The sequence below is a fragment of the Plectropomus leopardus genome, chromosome 3 (genome assembly GCF_026936395.1).
Source record: "Plectropomus leopardus strain MGB_pleo_1.0 chromosome 3, ASM2693639v1, whole genome shotgun sequence".
In the NCBI taxonomy this organism is placed as follows: Eukaryota; Metazoa; Chordata; class Actinopteri; order Perciformes; family Serranidae; genus Plectropomus; species Plectropomus leopardus.
Window position 1 is genome coordinate 28259156 of NC_142178.1, and position 18133 is coordinate 28277288.

Consider the following 18133-nt stretch of genomic DNA (forward strand, 5'->3'; position numbering starts at 1 on the left):
TGGTAACTTCCCAATAGTTGACTCATCATAAAGGCCTCACTACTGCTCTCTCTCTCTCTCTCTCTCTCCCTCTCTTTCACACACACACACACACACACACACACACACACACACACACACACACACACACACACACACACACATTATCATGAATCAGCTGATGGTTAAAAGCAAAAATTATATTTATGACTGTATACACATCATTCCAAAACTCATTATTCTAAGGCCTGTCTTGGCAGGATTAATATAAGGCCTTGCGGTGTTTGTGAGTGTGTGTGTGTGTGTGTGTGTGTGTGTGTGTCTGTGTGTCCTGCAGTGTGGAGTTTGTGGACTGATGGAGGCCTGATTGATTTGATAAAAATGAAAGCCATTGATTCTGTCATGAATTTACAGCGCCTCATTTACATAATTCAGAAAGCTGAGTTGCATCTTAGCAAAGACATTAATGGAAACAGTGCTCCCTGCAGTGCACCCCTACCACACACACACACACACACACACACACACACACACACACACACACACACACACACACACACACACACACACACACACACACACACACACACATATATATATCAACCCCACTGCTGAAATGCACATGAAATAAATGCTTACCCAGCAGTCAGATGCTAACCTTCACAAATCACATGTGATGCACATTTGACACATTTCAGTAGCTGTGTATATGTTGTGTAAATCTATCCACATGATGGTAACCATTGCTTCGAAAGCCATTCTACATTGTAGATAAGTGCATGTCAACATTGGAAAATTACCAGGTAATCACACCAGCACTTAATTAACTATGACTGTAATAAAGGAAAAGGCAAGTAAATAGAAAAGATTGACACATGGAGGCTGAAATTACCAAAACAACTCTGCTCTCTCAGTCTTAAGTTGAAAAAAGCAAGGCAGAAATTTCACAAAAAAATCTGGAAAATGTGTTGTTATCCTATACCACTTTAGCCATGCACGCCAGAGTCAAATATACTTTAAAACTGTGACAAAATTTCACACCTTGCTTAGAAGTATCCAGTTAACAAGAATAGTAACATTCACAATTCACAGAGCACAAAATGATGATCAACTTGTAAATTGTAAAAAGAGTGTTTGTACTTGTTGCCATGACACTAACTCAGACTTGCCTCACCATCACACCTGCTGCTTCTGTCAGTTATCTTACATGGCAGTGTATTTTCAGTCATGTCTAAAAACAAAAATGTTGTAAATTAAGGACTGCAATGTATCACATGTTTACCCAATACCCTATAATTCAGCTGAGTTATGTTGCACTTAGTCCACAACTGTTATCTGCTGTTCATGGAAGACTTGCATGTTGGCTTCTTTGGGTGTTTTTAACAGCATATTTGCTTCATCAGTAATGCTGCCTAATTAATTTCCCCATATGGTCAAAGTCCATCCTGGCAATGCACTGTACCTAACCCTAATGGATGGTGTGGTTGTGGCCCTTAAAGAGCTTTGTTATTCCAAGACATGTGGGCATGCGTGACATTTGGCAGTGGGATGCTCTCCTGTTTTGTGGAGATAGTGGAGCCATCCTGGAAAGGCCAGTTCATACCCTGTCTGCCAAAAGAGACACCCTGTCAGTGCCATGTTAGCATTGTTGCTTAGAGAGTAGTAGGTCTTGGATTTGCAACTGGGTCTCTGCTATAACATGAAAAGCAGCATGGATGATACACACAATCCTTTTTACCATGAATTGCTTGTGATTGACAAAAACTGTATGAATAACCAACCCAATCGCCAGAATAAATGTTGGCATTACACATTTCTGCAAACCACAGAGATGTTAAATTTGTATGTTTCATATATACATGGATATGTTGAAAATTTTTGATTTTCTATTTTGTGTTGTGATTTAGGAACAAAAAAAATCCATGTAGTTATGTTTAGGAAAACATCACGATGTGGCTTAAACTACCTGGTGTAGTCCCCAAACACTTGGATTGAAATTGTCCTGACCTGACATTAAAAATACCTGCCTTAGATGTTACAAACACTGGTCTGCTGCTGTCTGCAGCATGGTAGCCTTTTTGCCTAGGTCTCACTCCATCCACCATCCCAATGTCCTCTTGATAAGAAACTCAGCTCATATAAAATGTATTCTGAACGGCATCACTTTAGAAATGCTGACATGATACGTATGAGATATACAACCGTTAGGCAGATCATGACACAAATGTGTAAAAAGCTCCCCCTTCCTGCAGGTGTCACATGCTGTTGTTTCTCTCCACAGAGTTAGGGTTAGGGCCCATTTTGCATAAAAAAGTGTTTCCCAACTGGTAGGTCAAGGTCCAAAAGTGGGTTGCAGGCCTGGATTGCAAGTGACTTGCAAACGTGTTAAGTTTGTAAAAAACAAACAACTAAAACCCAAAAAAATCAAACGCTTTTTTTTTTTTTTTTGGAAGTACAGTGAACTTCCGGCACAGAGCTTATATTTTGAAGTGCAGTTCCTGTTCTCCTGGTAATGTCCTATTTCTGTGTGTTCTGAGCCCACATGCTGTTTACATTTTATTTCAAATAAGAATAGAATGTCAAAAATAAATGTCAATTTAAAATTTGAACATTTGGCTTTGAAATATTTACAAAGAAGAAGTCTGGACCCTGTGACTAGACCAGTTTGGAACCACTGGCTTAAAGTATTAAGCCCATCTCAAGTCTATTAGATAAACTGAGGGGATATAAACAATCCCTTAAAATGCATTATGGTTTCTTTCTTGTGACTTCTTCAAAGTGGATGGTAATTCCTTTATTTTTTTCTTTTAATAGTACTTTTTGGGTTCTTTTATTGACATGACAACTAAGCCCTTTGACAAGAAATGCAAAGTTAATAACAGCAACTTCACGAGGATGCTCCGGCTTAGGGGCCCCCGACCCCCCATTTGGTAATACAACCATGATACCATCAAGTCCTCCAATCCATACGACCACATAAGTTGTATGTTTATCCCTACAACACTCCCCTGACTTTGTCCTGTGCTCCTATAATAAGTACTATGGCCACAAGACACCACTGCCTTACAAAAAATATCAATATAAGGTATAATTTCAGCTTAAAAAGATGCCCTATGTGGTTGTATTTTGGAGGAGGACCACTTAAAGGTACAAATGCATCATTTCTGTGGATTGTAGAACTGTACAATGCCAACATTCATTCGGGCAACTATAATGAAATCACCAGTTAAAGTAATAGAATATGTATATTAACTTTTTACTTAGCCACATAAAAATCACAGTTAAGGGTTGTGTTTATAAATGTTGACTATAAAAGTTCATTCCTGACCTTAGAAACAATAGTTTGTAGTAGTTTTGAAAACACTATAAAAAGCTAGAAGATGGACCTTTTGGTTAAGATCATTTGACAAACTGTTTCTAAATGTGTTTAAAATTAGTAAAGACATCCAAATGTATATTATTACATCTGTTGACTAACAATAAATTGTTTATATTCAAGTTACAAATGCTCCATATGAGGATAACTATATCATAGTGTGTTTTAGTGTGTAACAAACCATTTATTAATTACAGTAACTAGAGAACTTGAAATGAACTACAACCAGTAAATACAAATTACAACATGACACTACAGGATGAGCATAATTACAAACACATCCACGAACACATAGGCGCACGCACGTGCACACACGTGCACACACACGCACACACACACAGACACACTCTCCTCTAGTCAAATAAACATCTTGACATCTTGCCAAGTAAAACATATTTACCCCGAGGTGTTGGCTCACGACAGGAGGTATTAAAGAGAGAGACAGAGAGATAACGAGGAAGACTAAGTTCAAGCTCACCCACCCAGTTACCACCCAGTCGTCCACAGACAGCAGAGAGAGAGTGTGTGAGAGAGAGATACGGGGAGACGATGAGTGACAGATGAATGAATGACGCTGTGAAGCCCTCTGTGTTGCTTTAATTGGATTTGAATGGGCTGTCATTGTGTGGAAAAATACTGTAGAGAGAAGAGGCTGTTGCACATGTGTGTGCACACACATACGCAGACACACACACACACACACACACACACACACAGGCAGACAGCCGCAAACTTGGCAAATGCAAGAGTTCTTGGAACAGGAACAAAATGTATCATTTCAAAAGATTCATATGGACCATGAACATGTGTTAAAATGGCTCATTCACTGCAAATCAATGCTGATTCTCTCTGTTTTGTGCAGCAAAAGATAAAAAAGCTTCTGTTATACAGAAACAAATGAGGCTTTGGTCCGATTGTAATGAATGAAGCTGATATATGAAAAGAACGGCACTGTATTCAACTGTTGTAATGGATAATTATAATTAGCCTCTCAAGAGATATTTGATCTAGGTGAAAGCTATAATCCATTAATGAAAGTCCATTTAATTTATACTCATTTCATTCTATGTAAACACGATAATTACAAGTCACAATCCATTTATATTATTTTCTCACACACCCCAAAGTTTCAACAGATAGCTGAAACTCTTAGAGTCCATTGTTTGTCTGTGCTGTGACATGTTGGCATTTACAGTTTGATAGGCACTCTCCTATTCAACTAGTGGGAGGAAAGGGACTAAAATGAAATACAATGAGTTGCATGTAAATGAGCCACCACAAGGCACAGTGTTGATATTTATTTGTGAATTAAGTCATGGCGACAAGAGCCCCCCATAGACTGCGTCTATTCTCAGGGCATCACCAGATAATTTGGTGCTTTCACTAGCATGCAAAAACAGGATTCACTCATAAACACTCAATCAAAAGCCAAACAAAATAAACAAAAAACAATTTCAACAGCAACATGAATGAAGAATAAAAGGAATAAATCCTCTGTTTTAGCAGACAATGATTATGGGACACTGGTGAGTGCATGCCTCTTAGTCTAGCTCACTGTTTAACCAGGTGAAAGCCCGACTTATCGTGACATAGAGGGCAAACAAAACACTTCTGCAGTGTACTCAACTTGTTTTGCCCTGGGGCAACTTTTGCAAAATGACTTGAGGCCATGGGCCAGTTAATAAACAAACATTAGTAAAATTTATCAGATACAATGAACGAATGCAAATCCAGTCACAGCAGTCCTGCACAGGTCAGGTGTAAACAGAGGCATTTTTCGGAATTGATTATCTCTGAGGTGGGGCTGGAACATAACACACTGCACCCAGTTGGCCACCATCATCACTTAATGTTGATTTGGTTGAATTTAGGTTGTGATGTCAGGTGATGTAAGGTGACCGAAATTTGTGATGACGAAAAACGTCGAATGCCAACATCAGTTTGACATAGAACAGATGACAGTGATATTTTGTTGGTTTTAGGTTGAGTTGTTAAATAACCAAAATCACTGTCTTCCAAATTTCTCATGCAAACTTCATTGTGATGTAAAGTAACAACATTTAGTCATAAGGTATGGAGAACAAAATTAAACATCAGCAAAATGTAAAAAATATGCTAATGTCAATTCAACATTAAATTTGTATGTCTTCAGACAGTTAAAAGTTTGGCTCCCTAATTATCATTCCAACCAAATTTAACGTCTGTCAAACCAAAGAGTTCAACATCTTTAAGACATCATATTAACTTCCGGTGCCAGCTGGGTAAAGTATCACTATGTTTTGTACGACAAAAACTGTATCAATACACGAACACTAAGTATCAATTTTTTTTACTATATAAATTGTTAATATTGCAAATACAAATGAAACTTTTGGTAGCTTATATCAATAATAAAATCATTTGTTTTTTCAGTATATTTTGCTGCAATAAAGATGACTGAAGTGAGATGAATATACTGAAAACTATCTTATTCGATAAAAAACTGTTGTTGACAGTTTTCGCTTTATGTGTAGCTGAAAAAAGTTTGAAAACAAAGTATCGTGAAAATATTGTATCATAGGGCCTCTGGTTATTCCCACCCCGAGTGTAAGACCTGATAACAGTGAGACAGGAGGTAGCATTTTACAAGTGACTCTTCTTCCTCTTTACAATACCATTCATGCTGATGGTGTTTCTTCACTGTTTGACAGATGATAACAAATTCAATCACCTATTGGTCCTGTATTTTGTAAATTATATCATCTCTTTGGAATTATCTGCCTGACATCAAAGAATGGCGTGAAAATCTGAACAGATAAGCGCATTACTACTTTTGTCCGTAGTTTGAAGTTCAAGTACTGAGGGTTGTTAACTCCTGTTTTATCAACTAAGAACAACATCAAAGCAAAATTCTCTCATCCTTGTCAGGTTTTGATAAAGTTATTCTTTCATTCCCTCACATGACCGATAGTGACTGCAAATCCTTCTTTTCATGTCTTAGCTGTGAAGCACCCTGTCGTACCACTCATTCAAAAGGCAGTGGCAAAACTTTTTACAAGACGGAGGAATGTAGATCATATTTCCAGTTTCCTGTGGGATTCCCCAGATTAGGAACACCAGTGATTAGATGTTCCAGTTACAGAAAGGACAGTACCAATTTTCAAGCATTTGTCACTCCACCCTGACGGTGACACTCTTTTCTCCTTTGCTACTTCTTTATCTAAGTTTTAACAATAAGGAAAAAAAAACATTTAGGAGTGACTGCAGTATTTTATATATATAAAAAAACATCTCATGACTGGGAAATAAGGACAAATTTGATATACTTCAAATCTCTTCTAAATGCATCTTAGGAGGATTATTTTTGTGTTGCTTTGCCAAACAGTATTTAAAAACAGGTTCATATGTCTTAACAATAAGAATTGTAGAAATTCTTATTTTTGTATCCAAAATCAGTCCCTTTAGAAACTGTGTTGCTGCAATCTGACACTTGAAACACTTAACTATTCCCGGCATGATTTACGGAAGCTTGCTATTTTACACTCATAATATTTTCACTAACAATGAATTGTTCTGTTAAAAAAAAGGAAGGAAGAAACAAGAATGGTTAGATTAACGCTGGAAAACTGTGTTGTTTTTTCCCTGTGCAGCAGCACAGTAAATCTCTGGAGGAGCAGCCTTTCAGTGTGAGCAATTTTCATCATGCTCCGTTGTGTTTTGCACAGCTGCTCAACAGGTATGAGACAAGTAATATGATTAGCAAAGACGTTTATCCCTGATCACCAAACCCTCTCAATTACATTGCAAATTAACCACCGTTTGCAAATACAATGCACAGACTGTGCTTAGATTTGAATAAAAAATGTGCAATATGGATGAAAACAACATTATTAGAGTGATTACTATGGTGATTGCAATTGCATGATGAAATATCATCCATGGAGATTTGAGTTTTTTAGGCTACATTTAATATTTCGAGAGAAAAAAAAACTAGTTTATTCACTCAATTTAAGGAGAAATGTATCTACAAAATAAAATGGAAAATGAAATAGCTCATATACTGGAAAATGCAAAAATAACCACCAATGTAGTGTATAGTTTTAACAGTTAATGTCTGTAAAATTCAACATTCTCTTTGCATGGAAATGGGCAACCAAGGTCAGGTAGCTTGGGGCTAGTAGAGAGAGTTGATGCTAATCACTCTAACATATCAAAATAAATCTGCGTGTGAGAGAAAGAGACGGAGAGAAAAAAGGGGACTCAGAAAGAGGAAACTTACAGAGAATACAATATGTGTGTGTATCACGTTACAATTATGTAAAATCAGGAGGCTGCTAGCTCGATCATCCCTCATTCGAGAGACGTATCACCACAGCATCTGAGACAAAAAGATACAGACAGTACCTCCAAAGCAGACAGAGTGAGCGTCAGAAGGGAGAAGAGAGAAACAGCAGGGGAGAAAAAGGAGTAATAGACAGAAAATAGGAAGAGCAGAAGTGATCCAGACACTGATACAGACACTATACTACAGTAGACTATAAGAGCCAGAATGAGGGATCAAAGGCGAGAGAGGCAGTCTGGGGGAAATAAAGGAATGAGGTAGTATTGTCTTCTAGAGGATGAAGTCATTTTCCCCAGACACAATGTTCCTGTTGCTGTTAAGCATCATGGGAAAGAGCTGACATAGTAATGGATCACCACCTGCAGAAAAAAAAAAACCTGCACTCACACATGTGCACACTTGCACACTCTCACACACACACAAGAGACAAAAGGTAGAGAGAGAGAGAGAGCAAGAGCATGATTTCAAAAACTCACACATTCAGTCTACATCCCACAGGCGCTCGTCTTGCAGCTGCTCCACCTCTCTAACTGTGTGCTGTTACACTTTACACAAAATTGTGAGTAGTTACGGAGGAATGAGTGCAGAACAAAAGGTTAAGAAATGGTCAGATAATTGTGAAGTAATGAGTGACTAACTACTTCATTTGAAGGGACACAAACATACAGAGTAGTTTGTGCATCAATTCACAGATATTTATGAAATAATCATTACCTCATGATTCGTCAGTATCTCCCAGGCTGTTCTCTATAATGTCTCAGTTGTTCAGGATCCAGTTATTACAGTGGAAATAGGCATGTTTTTCGCTTTAACTTATTATGAAGTAAACGTTGATTGCACAAAGTTATGGCTATGGAATAATCATACCATCTGTGTTTTGACTGGTTCCCAATAAGCCTTGCTTTTACTATGTAATGAAACCCAATCACCAGAAAAAAAACGTAGTTAGGTTTGGGCACAAAAACCACTTAGTAACGGCTACAAAAAGCCAAAAAGTCCAGAAAGCAGCAATGTCTCTCTAAAAAAACCCTACTGCTTTTTGGGCCACAATCCTGGCCAGAAAATCATCGATGTCTACGTTAAGAACATCAGCTTCTGTGCCTAAAAAGCTGATGGAAAAGCAGTAATGGGTCTCTACAAACACCCACATTTAGTGCCTAAAAAGTCACTGGGAACACAGCAATGGTTAAATCACAACCATCCACCTTCCCCTTCACTTCTCAATGACAAAGTCAGCTTATATATTATGCTACTTCAAAAGTTTGATACAGTATTTATAAAATGCACAAATATGACATATACATATTATGCAGAAATGTACACTACCAACATTTTCTTCCAGCAAATGTTGTGCAATTCTGTCTGCCACCAGGTAGGCTCTCAAGGTAAAATTAAGGCACACGGGGAAAAAAAAAGTGCATCAACCTGCACACTGCACAGCCAAAACAGGAAGAGGACAGCACTTTGTTTCCCTCGTAGCTATTGGTAGCTATCCCAGTTACCAAAGAGTTTCAGTATAAGTTGTTTGCAGTTACTATTGACCTGGTCTCACTCCCAACTTGCCAAATACCAAACGCTGGGTCAGTGGCCCTGGCGTCAAACACTGAGGCACCCTTTAGTGGTGGTATGCATCGACACATCGTTCCTGACCATTCAAAACTGGCACTGGAAAGGTACTTAAAGCATCATAATTTGATATATAGCGGCAGTATTTGATAAGTTGGGAGCGAGATTGTGTTGAGAGTGGAACAACTGAAGTTAGTGAAAACTGTGGTAGTTGCTAGACTCTGAGGAGAATGGAAAGGGATCCAGCTGTCTTTGTGACAGCTGCGCCAACAATAGTACCACTTGGAAATGCTACTTTGATGAATCATCATCAGTTAGTTTTAGATTTGTTCCTCACTCGTTCCTTATTTAGTTTTGTGCACCATATTGTAAAGTGTTACCCTGTGTGTATCAGTGTTTGTCAGTAATCAGGTTGTACTCATGAGGTAAATTACTGCTAATGATTCCAGGCTGGATTTCAGACTCTAACATCTGTTGAATTGGGTGGATAAGCCAGAGGATTGAGTACACTAACACATACGCGTACAGTTACACATACGTGCATGTGCACACACACACAAAACATTGTTAAATTTTTCCATTTTGTCAGCCAGGAAGAGTTTCTGTAGTAAAAGCCGTGCACTGGTTGCAGAGGAACTCACCCTGCCAGCATCTCTAAACTGAGCTGATGGAGCTTCAGAGCACCTTAAACCTCTGTGTCATACCCCTTAGGGGCACCCCGAGGTGTACCTGTCAGAGCAGACTTCTATTCCCGTGTACAATGATTCCTGCCACAGCGGACCTCATCTAAGTTATCTTAAAAGAGGGGATAATGTGTGACCAGACTCTGCAGCTCAGTGGTTAATGATGTCAGCTCACAGCAAAGCTTTAACTCTCAGCCCTGCTTTCTTTTATGTGAAGTTTGCATGTTTCTTCCCATGTTGCTTTCCTCTCTACCAAATCCAAGTCTAGTGAATTGAAGATTCAAAATTTGCCCGAAGGTTTAAATTTGTTTTTCTGTTTATGCATTAGCCTGCAATGCATAAGCAAACCGTCTGAGGTGTTTTTCTGCTTTCCCTGGGATCAACTCAAGCGCCCCCGTGACCCTGAAAATGAGTAAGCAGGTATGGAAAATGAATTAATGCTGCCTGGTTGTATTGCACTGTCTCAATGAACTGCTGTGGGCTATTGCTGTTTCTGTTTGCTGCTGTACTCGAATATTTCTGACCTGCATTCATGCACACATCTGATACTAAACATACTGTAGCTCTATAAACAAAAGCAAATGCTTCAGGGAATATGTGTTTGTACATTTCTGTAAGTTTCTGCTTCTTCCATCTGATAATATGATCTGATAAAAGCATCATGCACTGTGTTAAAGCTTTCTTCCTTTCTGTTTTGAAGGTGCATAGCTCTGTGCACATGTATGCACAGTAACCCAAATAATTCAAGAATGTTTATGTTTTGAGTTTTTAATAAAGTCCATTTATTTTTGAAATCATTTTTGATATTTATTCAACTGGTGTGCAATTTTTTTGTGGATAGGAAGATGGTTGTGTGATCTCCATAGTCTAGTAAATAGTAAGCTATCTTCGTTTCTTTATAAGATGTTACACAATACTTCGTCTAACTCACCGGACATAGACTGTGGCCTGTCATTGGCTGACCTTTTAAGCCAGCATTCTCCCCTCCTTCCACTTTGTGTTTTTTTACCGTTTTCAAGATTCCCTTCACTACGTGAAACAACAATAACAACCTCTGAGTGACCAACTTACACTGAATATGGCAAGTTTTGACAAAGATTTGGATCTTGCAATAAGGCATGTCTGCTTTGCTCTTTTATTGAATTATTGCAAAGATCTACAACAAACAAAACAACTTTGTGAATGCACCTTGGTAAAGCCAAGAGTCTGTCTCGTAGGACTCAAACAAAACCTGAATGCAAATATTTCTGTCTATCCTTTCTGTCCCTACTTCCTGTCAGATCAGCAAACTTTGTGTTGCCGCTGTCAATGGAGCCGCTCTCCTACCGGAGAGTCTACGTGATTGGCACAACTAACACAGCAGCAGCGCTAACTTCCAACACTGAACCGTTACACTACAAATTCACAACAATGGCAGAATAGCTCAACTCTGACATTAAAGCTGTTAATAACTGCTGGGTAAGGCTAACAGTTAGCCCTGTCACTGTGTTTGTTTCCCTCGCCATTTTGCAATGGCACTAACACTGCATCCTAGGACTGTGCTGCCCAGGATGATTGTGAATGTTTTAGATAAACAAAAACAAACCAGAGTGTCTTTTTTCCCTTTAGCAGAATGGTAATATGATGATTTCATTTGTTTCTCAAGGGATGTTACAGCGCTGTGGAGATAAGTCTGGCTACACAAAGCTACACAATACTGAACATAGTACAGGTTGTCTGGTAGCATAAATATTTAACCTCTACCATAAATCTACCGTAAAAAAAACACCTTAAAAATATTTAACTTAATTAATGCTTTTCTGAAGTATCAGAGCACAAATACAAAAGGTTATTTCTACCGTGACTCACATAAATTAAAATGACGGCAGAGGCTTTTATTGTCAGTGATGAACCAAATGAAAATGTGCCAAAAAGATCGTCTGAAGATGGAGCATCTTTGTTAATGTGCTTGTTGTTAAGTTGTGTTTACTGTTTTTTTTAATAGTTTTCCATCAAATAAATGTTGCCTAACCAACACAAAAGGTGATAGGCACACAATGTTCGACTGTCTCAAGGCAACCCAACAGGGCATCCTTGAATAGACACCAGTGTTGCCAACCTAGCAGTGTGGCTGGATTTGGTGACTTTAGTGACTTTATTTTGCAAACAAGCCTAGTGATAAACCTCTTCAATTCTTGGGCCAACATCAGCTATCCTTGAGGACAGTTGCTATAGCTCGATGAATCTGCTCACTGTGGCTGTGTCTCTGGGGTGACAACTGCGTTCACTGAGTGGGAGAGAGGAGCAGCTACAAACACTCAACCGCACAGCAGCCAGACTGAAACAGGTAAGTGACAGCATGGTGTCTCCGGCAGTATGTGAGAACAGTATGCTTTACATGGTCTGGTCATTTGGTTCAGTTCACAAGTGGGTGGCTAAATGTGCAGTCTTGTTTTTCAGTAAATAATATTGTTGACTTTACAAATGTATTTATTATCACATTTAAATTTACTGTAAACAATGATACAAACATTTTTTATAATACATTATTTATGTATGAATAATGTCAACCCTTTTAATAATGCATATTTTGAGATATTTCTACATATTCTTTATTGGCTTTCCCTCTGCATAACTATGTTAACAACTTACAATTCAGCTAGTAGGTATTTACTTAAAAATCGACACAGACTTAAAGGTCAAATGTGTAGGATTTATTATAAGGGAATATACTGGCAGAAATTGAATATAATTAGTAGGTTTTCTTAAGTGTATATTCATGTGAAAATAGTAATTGTTGTGTTTCAGTTTCCTTAGAATGAGCCATTGATATCGACATAAGAGAGGGTCCTCATCCACAGAGTCTGCAATGTTGCATCGCCATGTTTCTACAGTAGCCCAGAACGGACAAACCAAACACTAGCTCTAGATAGGGACATTTTTTGGTCGGCCACCCCTCCATGAGGAGCAGAAAGATTACACAAAAAAGCATATTTTAGAACATGAAACTGCATTCTTCAGTGTATTTACTAGTTGAAATCACCAGTTCTGTTTGTTTTAGAGAGAGAGAGACCTTTGCGGGTAATTCAGCTCCCGGTAAAAATCTCCTGAACAATGACCACTGATGGATTGCAAACCAGGAGTTCACGCTTGCTACACGGAGGAAGCTTCAGCTGAGTGAAGTCTGCAATCATAACCACTAGATGCCACTAAATCCTACGCACTGCTTCTTTTACCTGCAAATTACCATTTCTACCATCTCCAGTTCCATTTATGTTCTTTCAGTTATTTGTATTCTCAACACATTCATTTATACAAATATTTCATACTGTTCTGTGAATCCTTTTCTCAACAGTGACAATAACCCATCCACATGGGGATCTTTATAGCTTCATCTAATTTCCAAATAAATGAATCTGATAAAACATTTTATGGATTTTACTTTACAGAACCATCTGTAAGTTCTAAACGTACCAGCCATTCAGTGTGTAATGATCTGTGATTCCACAGCATCTACAGACAAAGTAAAATTGTTTTATTGGCATCTATAAATTAAGACGCTTTCTGTTACGGGGGATGCAAAAAGAAAAAGACTTTTATACAAACAGATGGACAGATTGATGACGGACAATCAGGCGGATTGGACTATCTGATAAATTAACAACAAGATTGATAACTTGAGAGAGAGACACAAAGCGAGGGCAAAAAGAGATTGGCAGGCTGTGTGGACAAACAGATGGACAGACAGTTTGAACAGACAGACAGATAGACAGATGGTGCTTCTATTAGGAAAAGCGAGCTTTGATGAGATGGACAAACAGACCAGCAGACTAGCAGACTGACAGATACTCTACTGGGACTCACTAAATGGGCAGACAGGAAAATGAACAGGCTTGACATTCTGATGTAGAAATGGGGCTGTGATGCCCGGGGCCAGGTGAAGAGAGGACGTCTTATCTCTGAAGACCATCAACATGAGGAAGGACTCAACTTTAAAGTGTGTATGCAGGTGTGTGTGTGTGTGCTTGCTCATGCAGCAGTGTGAGTGTGTGTGAGTGTGTGTGTGTGTGTGTGTGTGTGTGTGTGTGTGTGTGTGTGTTTGCGCGCACATGCATGTCTAATACTGCTCCAGCCATTATCGAGGTACTAGATAAAAGTTGTGAACACGCTCCCAAAACAAGGTGCTAAAAGACTAAAAATACTAATGGCAAAGGATTTGAAAAGTCATCCACATGCACAGCAACAAACACAAGATGCACACAAGCACAGGCACACATACAAAAACATTCACACACACACACACACACACACACACACAACAAAACACACATAGGGCAGAAGGACAACAGGGACATCTGTTCCATAGTTTTATCTCCTTTCGAGCAGAATGCTCTGAAGGCACACATTGATGAATGAAGAGAGCAACAACAAGCCTTATTTTAAAAAAAATGTTGAACTCTAAAAATGCCACCTTGCACTCCCCTAAGATAACTATGAATGACAAGTTTTATTCATTTAGTTAATCAAAGACACACATGAGTACAGTATGAAATAGGTAAGGTAAGCCATAACAGGGGCAATAGGGAGGGGGAATGCATTTGCTGCTCAGCATAAAGTTTTTTTTTTTCTACCTTGCTGAATTTTGAAGTGTATAGTTTTGAAGCCTCTTCCTATTAGGCAAAAGCATAAACATCCATTTGAAGGCTTAATAGGAAGTCTTGGAACTACTGCTTGTGTGGTGTGTGTATGTATGTTTGTGTGTGTGTGTGTATATGTGTGTACCAAGTCCCCCACAGGCCCTTAAGTGGTGTGTATTTATAGAGAGTGTGTCTCTCTGAGGCCCAAAGGCTGGTTATATGAGCCCCTTCTAATGGCTAGGAGGAGAGGAAACATCCACAGTCATGTTCCCACAAAACAGACACACATGCATGCACGCATACGAGCATGCACACACATACATGGGCATTAGATAAGGCAACCAGACATGCTGTTGCTCTGTCCTCTCTTGGATAAATTTTGGTCTCTGAGGGCACCACTCTGACCTTTTTTACATGAGTAAAAATGATGCAAACAGAAGAGGTCTGACTTTAAAAACTAGAATTACTGCGTCTTGGTTGTTGGTCTCCACAAACCATTAAAGTTGCACTTATGGTTTACATGCATGCCCGTGTAAACATGGATGCTTCATACAGAGAGTTGAAATTAGTGTATGTATTCTTGAGTTATGGCCAAAAACATTCTTTGTAAGGTCACAGAGGCCTTTGACCACCAAAGTCTAATCAGTTAATTTTTGGGTCCAAGAGGACGTTTGTACTTAATTTGAGGATACTTCCTCAAGAAATTCTTGAAATGCTGCATTCACGAGAATGACAAAGATGCAAGGTCTTGGTGACCTTGACCTCTGACCACCAAAATCTTATCAGTTAACTGTGACTTTAAGTGGACGTTGGTGCAAAATCTGAAGAAATTTCCACAGTGTTCTTGAGATATAGCATTCACAAGAATTAGATAGACAAGGTCATAGTGACCTTGACTTTTGACCTATGACTGCCGAAATCAAATCAGTTTTCCAATGAGTCCAAGTGGATCTGTGTGCCAAAACTGAAGAAATTCCCTTAAGCTATTTTTGAGATATCACATTCACTAGAATGGCATGGACAGACGGACAACCAGAAAACATTTTGCCTCAGGCCTTGGCTGTTGCTGGCGTGGAGGCATAAAAATGCATCTGCAGCACACTGCAGTGCTGATAACATGGAGAATTTAATTCAATCTTATAATTCAATCTCATGCAGCCTGCCTATAGCTGGTGGTGGAGCGTAAGTGGTTGGGCAGCAGGAGGGCAGGGATCTAGGCTCACTTTAAATGGAACGTCCCGTGTGCACCACTTTATTTCACCCCTCTTCCTGTGTTCTGTGGCCTGCACAGACAGGTGTTGCCAGATCCTCTTGTCCTTCAGCTGCACCCAGGATACATACAGTAAATGAGGTAAATGAAGAAAGAGAAGGGCCATATGGCTTTGTTTGGATCTGTACACAGGCCAGCCAGAATAGGCGCACATGTGTGTATGTGTGTGTGTCTGTGCATGTTTGATCTGTACGCAGGCCAGGCTGCGCTGAAACAGCAGCAATTTAACTGATGCTCCCACCATATGGTTAGAGTGATAGCATTAGAGAACCTGATCTGAACCTGAAAAAGAGACAGAGGGAGAAAGAGGGGGTAGGGTGGACCAGAGCTAGAGGCCAGGATTTGTAGAGCAGGGCCATTATGGTACACTGGTATGCAAATCATGCACACAGACACACATGCATACACACTAACATGAGTGCATGAGAACACACACATACACTAATGTCCCTACAAGTGCGCAGGCATGTAAATGCAAATGAATGGGTGTGATCATCACATTGACCAAAGTTTGCTTGCAGGGAAATACTCCCAGGCTTGTGCACAGGTATATGTGCAGGTGCAGGTGCATGTGCGTGCACACACACACGGATGCATAAACATAAGCGCAGAGTGATCCTGTGTGTTTCAGCAATCTGGGTGATTTATGCGTTGAATACTGCAGTGTTTTAGGTGGGATCTCAGGGAATTCACAGCCATATGTCCTCATTTTCCTCCCTCTCTCTCACACACACACACACACACACACACACACACACACACAAACTGTATCACACTCATGTACACAGGCACACTATTTTCAGCTTAAAGGGCAAGGGCAAAAGAAGAGTGTGCAGGTTTGGGAGTGCGAAGTAGGGGGGATAAGGGCTATAAGGCAGACAGTCTGAATTTTCTGCTCCAGTTTGAGAAAAATTCTCAGCTCCTGCTTTGGGAGTAAATGGACAAGTGGGAAGAAAGGACAAAAGGGGTCACATGGACACTGGTATAATGGTGCTAAACTGGTGCAACTGGCTGATAATGGCCCAGTGTTTTGTTCTGACAGAATGGTGTGTCGGGTGTAGTTAACAATGTGGGTGTGTTATAAAAATTGCACCTACAGTGTTCAACACTGGCTAGTGCATTACCGCCTCTAACAGCCGAATGAAAAAACAAACAAATGTCCTTTACTTTATAGAACCACAGGACTGCTGCAATGCAATTAATTCCATCAGGACACTTGACTGTACACCGAAACAGTTTCTTTAATAACATGCCAGATATGAGTAAATTGCCATTAACTCACTGTTGTGTATGTATATCATATAACAAAAAGCTAAAGTTGGGTAAAGGAAAGAGTGACAAAAGTTACTATAAAAATATTTTAAAGAATATATGAAGAATTTTAAATATGCTAAGGTCACTTTAAAGTCACTAAACACTATAAGATTATATTTGATATTTTTTTAATTATAAGACCTGAGAAGATAAACTACCAATGAGTAAATACAGAGCTTCATATTTTTCATACTTGTTTATAGTATTTCCCAGCAGCACAATGCTTGTCTCTTTCAAACAAAAAAGAACAAACAGACTATAGAGTGTATTTCTCAAGTGCCTCTTCATTTTGTTCTAGTAAAAGTGTGTTTACATCCTGGATGGATATTGTTACCCAAATAACGGGAAATTCAGCTATAGGACTCTGAGTTACTGGCGGTGGGTAACATTGCATTTTCAGTGCACTCCTGTTGTTTGACAGCAGTAATACTTTGCTGCCTACATACTATGCTTATTATTTTATGTTGGAGCAAATTAAATAAGTTAAGTCAGACACATAAACAATGGTAAATGGTGATGCAATTCAAAGGTGTGGACACTACCTTAGTTTTTCAAACTGATATCGGACACTGTTTCTCTCATTCACAGTCCAAAGTAAATGTTTTGTCTGTTTTACATTTACCCAGAAAAAAAGTTTATGAAATCAATAGCTTACTGTGTGTGGTTCCTTTGAGATGTGGGTTTGGTGGTAGAGGAAGGGAACATGGCAGGAATCTTCTTCACCTGATGATCTCCACCTTAGTATATAAATCAAGAATCAAGAATAAAAATGTGTTGATGTTAAAAATGGAAAAATGTGTAACACTAATAATGTACCTGATGGTTTACTCCTTGTTTTAGCAGACAGAACAGTGCCGTTCAGTTCAGTCATTGTGGCTTGTGGAAACACAAATAAACATAGGCTTGAACCATTGGTATTTAGAAGCTAGCACATACTGCATCCTAAAAACTAAAGCTCCTCCTTAAGACAAACCAAAGTTAGTTTCTAATCTTTAAAACCATATATGC

General features: G+C 39.0%; 1 protein-coding gene across 3 annotated transcripts in view; it reads right to left on the bottom strand.

Annotated features, from left to right (window-relative positions):
- The window catches only part of ndst3 (N-deacetylase/N-sulfotransferase (heparan glucosaminyl) 3), a 111426-nt gene that overhangs the window by 92293 nt on the left and 1000 nt on the right, over window positions 1-18133 (bottom strand). For 2 of the 3 annotated variants that reach the window (XM_088075984.1, XM_088075985.1), the window contains exons 2-3: window positions 17942-18001; window positions 17781-17862 (exon numbers count right to left, since the gene is read on the bottom strand). The gene's annotated coding sequence lies outside the window, so the exon portion shown is untranslated. The remainder of the gene's footprint in view (window positions 1-17780; window positions 17863-17941; window positions 18002-18133) is intronic. The other variant, XM_088075986.1, reaches the window with a different exon arrangement.